Source organism: Anguilla anguilla, chromosome 3, assembly GCF_013347855.1.
Source record: "Anguilla anguilla isolate fAngAng1 chromosome 3, fAngAng1.pri, whole genome shotgun sequence".
NCBI lineage: Eukaryota > Metazoa > Chordata > Actinopteri > Anguilliformes > Anguillidae > Anguilla > Anguilla anguilla.
In genome coordinates, this window is record NC_049203.1 from 7,509,426 (window position 1) to 7,517,680 (window position 8,255).

The 8,255-nt window shown below is 45.9% G+C and overlaps 1 protein-coding gene across 3 annotated transcripts in view; it reads right to left on the reverse strand.

The window, feature by feature from the left end:
• psd2 (pleckstrin and Sec7 domain containing 2) overlaps window positions 1-3,479 on the reverse strand; it is a 35,952-nt gene extending 32,473 nt beyond the window's left edge. For 2 of the 3 annotated variants that reach the window (XM_035411602.1, XM_035411601.1), the window contains exon 1: window positions 2,808-3,479. The gene's annotated coding sequence lies outside the window, so the exon portion shown is untranslated. The remainder of the gene's footprint in view (window positions 1-2,807) is intronic. The other variant, XM_035411603.1, reaches the window with a different exon arrangement.
• Window positions 3,480-8,255: the final 4,776 nt, after the last annotated feature.

The window sequence follows — 8,255 nt, forward strand, 5'->3', positions numbered from 1 at the left end:
TTTAATGGGGATGGATGGGATTTTTTATGTATTTTACATTTACATTTTTTAGGCATTTGGGAAATCCAGAGTGACTTACAGAGCTTACAACCTTGTCACAAGTGAACTATTTCACTCACAAACTAAATAAGCCAGAGGTTTTGAAAGAGTTCATTAGTAAGGCCTATAGCAGTCATGAAAATACACCCCAGGCAAATATTTTCATATTTCATTCGTATTTTCTGACATGAAGAATAACAGACTCAGTAGCATGTTTGCTACTTGGTTTTTGCTTTCACTCAAGATAATTTTTCATTTATTGACTATGTTCTACTTAAGTACTTTATTAAGATTAAGATTTTTTGGCTTCAACAAATGTGCATTAAGTTCCCCGAACAACTATATCAAACTACATCTTCGGGCAGGGCTGCCCAACCCTGGAGATCTATCCTTCTTTCATTATTAGACTATGTACAGACACTCATTCATTATCCATCATTCATTGTTAGACGACACATGGACAGGCCATTCATTATCCATCATTCCATATTCATCATGAGATTGTGACTAATGACCAAAGTCAGGCTCCCTGCTATTCCGGAGAGTCCACACAAGTTTGTTGATCTTTACAGTGTGTGTGGGATGATCCGATGGTTCGGACGGCGCAGGGAACAGGAAGGCCCATCCCATGATTTATAGGACAGCGGGTGTCCACGCCGTGTTCTGCACAGGGCGACGCCCCTGAACGCGACCAACTCTCGGGAGGGAACAACAGCGAGTAACAAACAGCATCCATCACCGCCTGTAAAGATGGCTCCTCAAAAACTGCTCGCATCGACAAAGTCTCTTCGTTCTCTCTCCCTCTTTCTCTCGCCCCCTTGTGTCTGCCTGCTTTCTTTTTTTCCCCTATCCGGTCCCCCATCTTCCTCGTCTCCTTTCTTTCCCTTCCCCACTTCTCTCCCTCCCTCTTTCTCTTCCTCCAGCCTTCCTCCTCCTCTGTCCCCCTGCCTCCTTATTCATCTCCCTCCCCCTCACTCCCTCCCTCCCTCCCTCCCTCCCTCCCTCTCTCTTTCTCCCCACAGGGCGCGTGTGGAGAGTCGCTCCTCCTGAAAGGGACGCTGGTCGCGCTGGCGATGCCCGCCGCCTCCACGCCATTGACCGCAGCCCGCAGAAGCGTCTCCATGACCTACTAACCTTGTTCATTAGCTGCCCCCCCCGTGCACGGGACCCAGAGTGCTCAGACACACGCGCATGGCGTGTAATCTCTGCCTGCGACCCGCGCACACGCCGGACGTGTCCTCTGGACTGCCGTGCACCGCCTGTAATCTCCACACGAAATCCCTTTTCACAGAAACAGCGTATGATCTTTAAGCTGGCTCACTGCCAATAATCTCTGCATTAAAAAAAAAAAAAAACTTGTTCATGAAGATATAGCCTACAATATCATATACTATCTAATGATAATAATAATATTAATAATATGATAATAGTAATATTTCATATATTTGAATGCTGACCATTGTCTCCATAAACATGCTGTCCTATCACATTGGGGTTGCTTAGTGTCACCTGTGTTTGTAAAGGGCCAAGCTCAAATCACACCTCTATTCAGGCTATATTACCACGCTGCAAAAATAAGGAGTCTCATTAATCACCTCTTTCTGTCACATTTACGGCTTCAAGGTCAAACGCTATGATGTGTATTGTCATGGTATTACTTGCGACGACTTCGCTTAAATCATCCTGGTCGATCTTAACCAGTCAGTCTGGTGTATTTTTTTTTTCCAGAAATAAACCGATAAATGCGAACTGAAAATACGGGAAACGAATGTAACCATAATTTGGCATCTTTCGTCTGGTCTGGCGAGGAACCGTCTGGGCGCCGGCTGCCCGCTTATTTCGCCCGCTTTCATTCGCGAAACCTCCCCCTTTCGGAGGTTAAAAAGAAATCGACCTTATTAGACGTTTTCATTGTGTCCGCATTTCACATTCTGAGCCTTGCCGTCGCATTGATGGCTATTTCGTTCAGCTTAGGCTAGACGCGTAAATATTATAATTAAGATAATGACGGGGGAGGGAGACTGACGGGGGTTTTGTTCCGTGGCTGGGTAACCGTTCATGCACCTGTTCTGTTCCTCCCATTCTGCCCGGTCCGTAAGAGTGGACCGCGCCATCGATTTTGTCGCTTACACTCGGTGATTTCGTCCCTCGAATTCTGAGGAGTAAAACACACAACCGCGGGCACGCACACACACACACACACACACACACACACATTGGCAGCAGACTGAATCCAAGATGCAGCCATATTATCCCAACCTCCTAGTGCAGTCACCATGACAACGGGGTGATTGGGAGACACTGCTCGCGCTGAATGTGGCGGATGCTTTCTTCCTCTTGAAATTGAGCTTGGTAGCTATTCAAGAGCAAGTTCCCTTGAAAAGGAGGAAACGTTTTTTTTTTTTTGCTAAACGGTACAACTCAACGAGAACGCAGGACAGCTGCGTACAAAATATACATATTAAAGAACAGCCTGACCGTTTGAGGAACTAGCCTACACACAGAGCTAACGTTAAAACCCGTATCTCTCAATCATTGATGTCAAATGGACTCTAAACGACAGGGACACTATACTGAGCATAAAACACTAAATGTGTAATGCACGATTCAGCATCTCATAACACCAGAATAAAATGCCGATGTGGGTACTTCTGTGAGAGAGCCGGTTTAATAAACGGCTATTGCTGAGATGAAATCATATCAGCATATGGTATCCTCAATAAGGGGGAGGATTGATAGCACATAATGTGGAATACAATTGCACTTACCCGATGAGACACGTTCAGACCCGACGAAAAGAGAAACCAGCTTCGCAACGAAGATCTCCTTTATCTTTATCCATCCATGCAAAAGATACGATCGAGGCTTGTCGTTCACACCTGACCAGTCTCCCCTGGCACCCCTGTTCGCTCCACGCTACTCGACACGGACCCACTTGACCCACTGCGCTCGACACTGCGCGCTGACTGGGCACGCGGTGAGGTCCAGCCGGCGAGAAGTGGCAGTCCGACTGCGCGCGGAGTCTGTTGTGTGTGTGCGCGAGTTTGGCGGCTGTCGCGCCGTTCTCTCTCACGTTGCGCCGACGCGAGGCAAGGCTGCATTCAGAGGCTCGTGGCCAGGGCGCCCTACAAATCGACGTGTTTTTAATTCAAACATGGCCAAACATGGCCATGTTCCAGACAACATATGCTCCATCTATATCGATACATCATATTGGTTATCTTTTCCCGCATTTGTCTGATGTACGGCATCGCATTTAAATAATAGGGAAACAAGCCTATTGAAATAAAGTGTCTATTGAACCGGAAGGAGCATATTATTTAGGTAGAAAATACAGCACGCGGTAAAGGTTACCCCATTGCTGGAAAATCTTATGTCTCTTTCTCTGGACACATTAAATGAAACCAGAGATTGATTCTCTCTCTCCTTACCCTCCTGTCATTATCACCTTGTCACTCAAACTCCTCAATAATACACCTAACACATCCTCCACGATATATGCATTGACTAGACTTGATTTGACAGACAACCATATAACACAGCACGACATATCACACAGTTATAACATTTCGCACACCAGCAAGTCAAGCTGCTAGACACGTATTTGTAAAAATAAATCAGGCGTTTAATCGCCTCACTCAAAGGCACAACATCAGAAGTGCATCCATCCAGGATTCAAACCGGCAACCTTCCGATTAGCTGTTCAGTTTCCACTAACCATTACTAGCACCCCCATCTGTCATCCTTCCCATTTCCATAACACCTCCCATGCCCCCCTTCCCCTCTTCTTGAGCCAAGGAGACCCACCTTATGAAAATTACTGAGGGGGGGGGGGGGGGGGGGGGGGGCTGGAGGCAGATTTGAAGGGGCAGTCAGGACGTTTACCCTGGGGGGGAGGGTAAAGACATCACGGTGACAAGACCAGAGGCTGTCAGTTATCTTTATTTATACATTATCCCACACCATGCCCCCCCCCCCTCCCCCCTCCTCCTTCTCTATGGGACGTGAGGCCCCCTCTCCCATGGGACACTGCCAAGGAGGGGGAGGCGGGGGTGTCGTGGTTGAGAAGCACTCAGCTGTTTGAGTATTACGGGTTTCTGGGTTCAGCCCCTGAAAGGTACGCTATTGAAGGGGGTGGGGCTCGACGTGGGCATGGGGTGATTGACAGTGATGTTGTGTGGGGGGGGGGGGGGGGGGGGGGGGGGTGTGAGTTAAGTGACAGGAAAAAGAGCGGGATGATGTGTGTGAAAGCTAAGAGTGGGACAGAGCGATGAGAGGAGGAAGAGAGGAAAAGGGACAGGGACTGAGTGACAGTGGATCAGTGGGTTTAAAACCTAACCTCCTCCCCCCCCCCCATCGTTTTACTGGTCTTGAGTCACGCATTTCTGTGATGGAGCTGACTCAGCCGTAGCATTGCTTATCTCCAGCCCTGGCTTCCTAGCCACATTAATACACCCTGTCGATCACTTAAGGCAGTGCTACCCAACCCTGTTCCTGGTGATCTACCTTCCTGTACGTTTTCCATCCAACCCTAATGAGGCACACCTCGTTCAAGAGCTAGAGATCCCATCAAACTGCTAATTAGTAGAAATCAGGTGTGCCAAATCAGGGTTGGAATGAAAACCTGCAGGACGGTAGATCTCCTGGAACAGGACTTGGCAGCCCTGGTTTGGCTGAAAGCATCAGCTAAATGTTAATACAGTAGATGGTAATTATTAATGAGCAGGCCGTCTGGTTCTCCAGGTTTGTGGGGGACGGACGCCTTTTCTCCAGACTGCTGTCACCAGTCAGCCGATGGTCTGGAACATTCTCTCGCGTTATCAGGGGTATGGCGGCGTCTGCAGCAAACTAGCGCCACCATTCGCCTCTATTTCAGAAAGGTTGCTATGGTACACCGGCCATGATGTGTGTGTGTGTGCGCGTGTGTATGTGTGTGCGTGTATGTGTGTGCGTGTGTGTATGTGTGTGCGTGCGTGTGCGCGTGTGTGCGTGTGTGTGTGAGACCTCGTTGCAATAGTTTTACTCCATCACTTCTCCACCAAGAAATGATAATTCCCCCGTGCACAAAGCAAGGTCCATAAAGAACGGGGTTTTTTATGTGTTTGGTGTGGAGGAGCTTGACCGGCCTGCACAGAGCCCTGACATCAATCCCGTCCAACACCTCTGGGATGAATTAGAACCCCAGCTGTGAGCCAGACCTTATTGCCCAACATTAGTGCTCGACCTCACTACTGCTCTTGTGGCTGAATGAAAGCTAATCTCTGCAGACATGTTCCAAAATATAGTGGGAAGCCTTCCCTCAAGAGTGGAGGCTGTTATAGCAGCAGAGAGGGGACCAACTTCATATTAATGCCCATGGTTTTGGAATGAGATGTTCAACAAGCACATGCGTGATGTTCAGGTGTCCACATACTTTAGGCCAAGTGGTGTATACATATGTGTGCGTCTGCATGTGTGTGCATGCATGTGTGCGTGCGTGTTTGTGTGTGTGTGTGGTTGTTGTGATCGCTTCCTTGAGAATAACTGTAGGTAGATAATTAACAGAAAACACTGCGGCGAATGAAGCCTCAACCAGACCAGGTTCAGAAGTCAGGGCCAGGACAATAGCTGGTCTGGGGAAATATTCTCATATGCAATTCAGCAGATGCTCTTATTCAGAACAGCTTACAAAGCTGTACATTTTTTAAAAACACCAAGTAGCACCTCATATGAGAATTAAACCCACGGCCTGTTACTGTTAACCATTACAGCAGGCAGGCATCGACCTCAGCTTCCTGTGTGAGAAGCATCAGGGCTTGGGCCAGCTGGTGAAGATGTTGTATATTGAATGTCATTGCGTAGAACAATGTTTGTTTTTGAAGATGCTGCAATGCCTTGATGGACGCCAGCTGTTTAGACACCTATACATCCACAGTGTGTGAGTGTGTGTGTGTGTGTGTGTGTGTGTGTGTCAGTATATGTGTGTGTGCGCCCGTGCGTGCATGTGTGCGTAGGCGTGTGTGTGTGTGCATGCGTTCGTGCGTGCGTGTGTGTGTGTGTGTGTATGTGTGTGTGTGCGTAAGTGTATGTGTGTGCATGTGTTCGCGCATGAGCGTGTGTGCATGTGTGTGTGTGCAACAAGCCAGAGGGCAACAATAAAAGGAGAAAGAACAGGAAATGCTGGTGAGACCAAGAGAGAGAGGTGTAGAGAGAGAGAGAGAGAGAGAGAGCTGTTTGTGTGTGCACGCTTTGGCAATAAGTACAAATGTATTTCATGCCAATAAAGCATTTTGAATTTGAAAAATTTGAATTTGAGAGCCAGAGAGAAAGAGAGTGAGAGGAGTAGAGATGGAGAGAGAGAGAGAGAGAGAGAGAGAGAGAGGTGTAGAGAGAGAGAGAGATGGTTGAATGGTAACCTTGTCAGCAGTTGGCAGAAGGAGCTCCATAAACATTTTCAGATCTGGCCGGATCCCCTTGGAGGGAGGGGGCTGGATCCCCTCCAAACAGCGAGCTGGATCCCCTGTGGAGAGCAAGCTGGATCCCCAGTGGAGAGCAAGCTGGATCCCCCTGCCGTTCACCCTCACAGGATCCACTCTCAGACACGACCGTGAAAAGAAGCACATTATTAAAAACTCAGCTGATTATACAGCCAAACTGCACGTACCTACTTAAACAGTAGGCCTTGCGTTTCCCCTGATTTGCATTTCCTCACCCCAACACATTTACCCCAGCCACAGTATTTATTCAGGAACACAGTAATATGCTGCAATATGTTACCACAAAAATAATTCATGCATTCACTGAAACACTGTGAAGTATCGCAGCGCATTGATCAAATGTTTATTTCAGCGTTTTCTCAAATATATTCAAATTCTCTCATGGAAAACTCAGGGAATACAGAAATGCGCATTTTCACGGCTTCGATTTTTCAGTTTTATTTCAAAATATTTGATTTCAGTCAATAGTAGTATGTTCTATGATAATTAATTCATAGTATTAATACATAATTCATTAACTTGTCGGCTTTAAATGGTTACGATCAGATATCCTGCAATAAATAAGAGTACAGACCAATATTTTGACGGTACTCTAGTGCTCTCTGGCGGCTAAAACAGAAATTACACCCAAAAAGCAATCCGTCAATTCGTTCACTTTCTGTGGTTTTTAAATGCAGTTTAGATTTTACTTTCTGTGCTCACTTGGCCCAGAGAGCAGTTAATGATATTTTAGATGACTGTTACAGGCACATTTTGGGGTTCATGGTCTAACGCAGGAAAATACACTTACAATCATTCTATACCAGCATGTACAGCAATGAACTGAATCGGTTAGAAGCTACTTCACAAGTATACAAATGCAGTGATTGAAATTGTCTTCGTAAGAAATTAAAAACATATAAATACATAAATGGATAAATCTTGCCTATCCAAGGTGATGCATGAAAGTAATACACATCAATAATAAGGTCCGAAAATTCAGCAAATCTGCTTGCAGCGAGGTCAGTCTGATTCAGATGTGACGCAGAAGTTAGAAGAGAATTGTTTTAAATTGTAATTTCTTTTTTTTTTTCAAGAGAAATACAAGACCGGAGGAAGAAAAGGAGACTTCGGGTTTAGAGGAGGGTGAAATATGCAGCATTTGCATCTAATGGCACTGCGTACTAACAATCAAATGTCTGCCACAAGAGGTCGCTATATCTTAGCGGAGAGAAAGCGGCTATCTACTTCAGTGAGTGAAATGGCAAACCAACCAATCATCATTACATTTTCATTTGTGTTTAGTTTCAAACTAGCATTAATTTGCTCTATGACGTATTGAGTATTTGCACATGCACCTACACGAGGTCGATTTTGGAAGAGATACAGTGACTTGAAGGTAATGAATGAACAATCCAACAGATTAACGGCACTCTAGTCCCCTCTGGTGGCTGTACATTATAACTGCAACGAAAGGCATATATGGCCGTTGGAACAAAGGATTTTTTTTTTACCAATCCTCTTGTAGCTCAAATCTTCAGAAGGTCAAATACCAAGGTGGGCCAGCCTAAGACGTCTGCAGCTTATGATTTTATTTATTTTTTTGTCAGTTTGTGAGGAGAATGCACATCAGATAATAGATAATAATGGATATGTGTTCGACAGTCACACAACAGAAACCATTTTATGGGGCTTGCAAAGTCTCTTGGGTGTGGTTGATGCCATTTTGAAAATAATATTTAGCTGTAAACAATTCCTGTT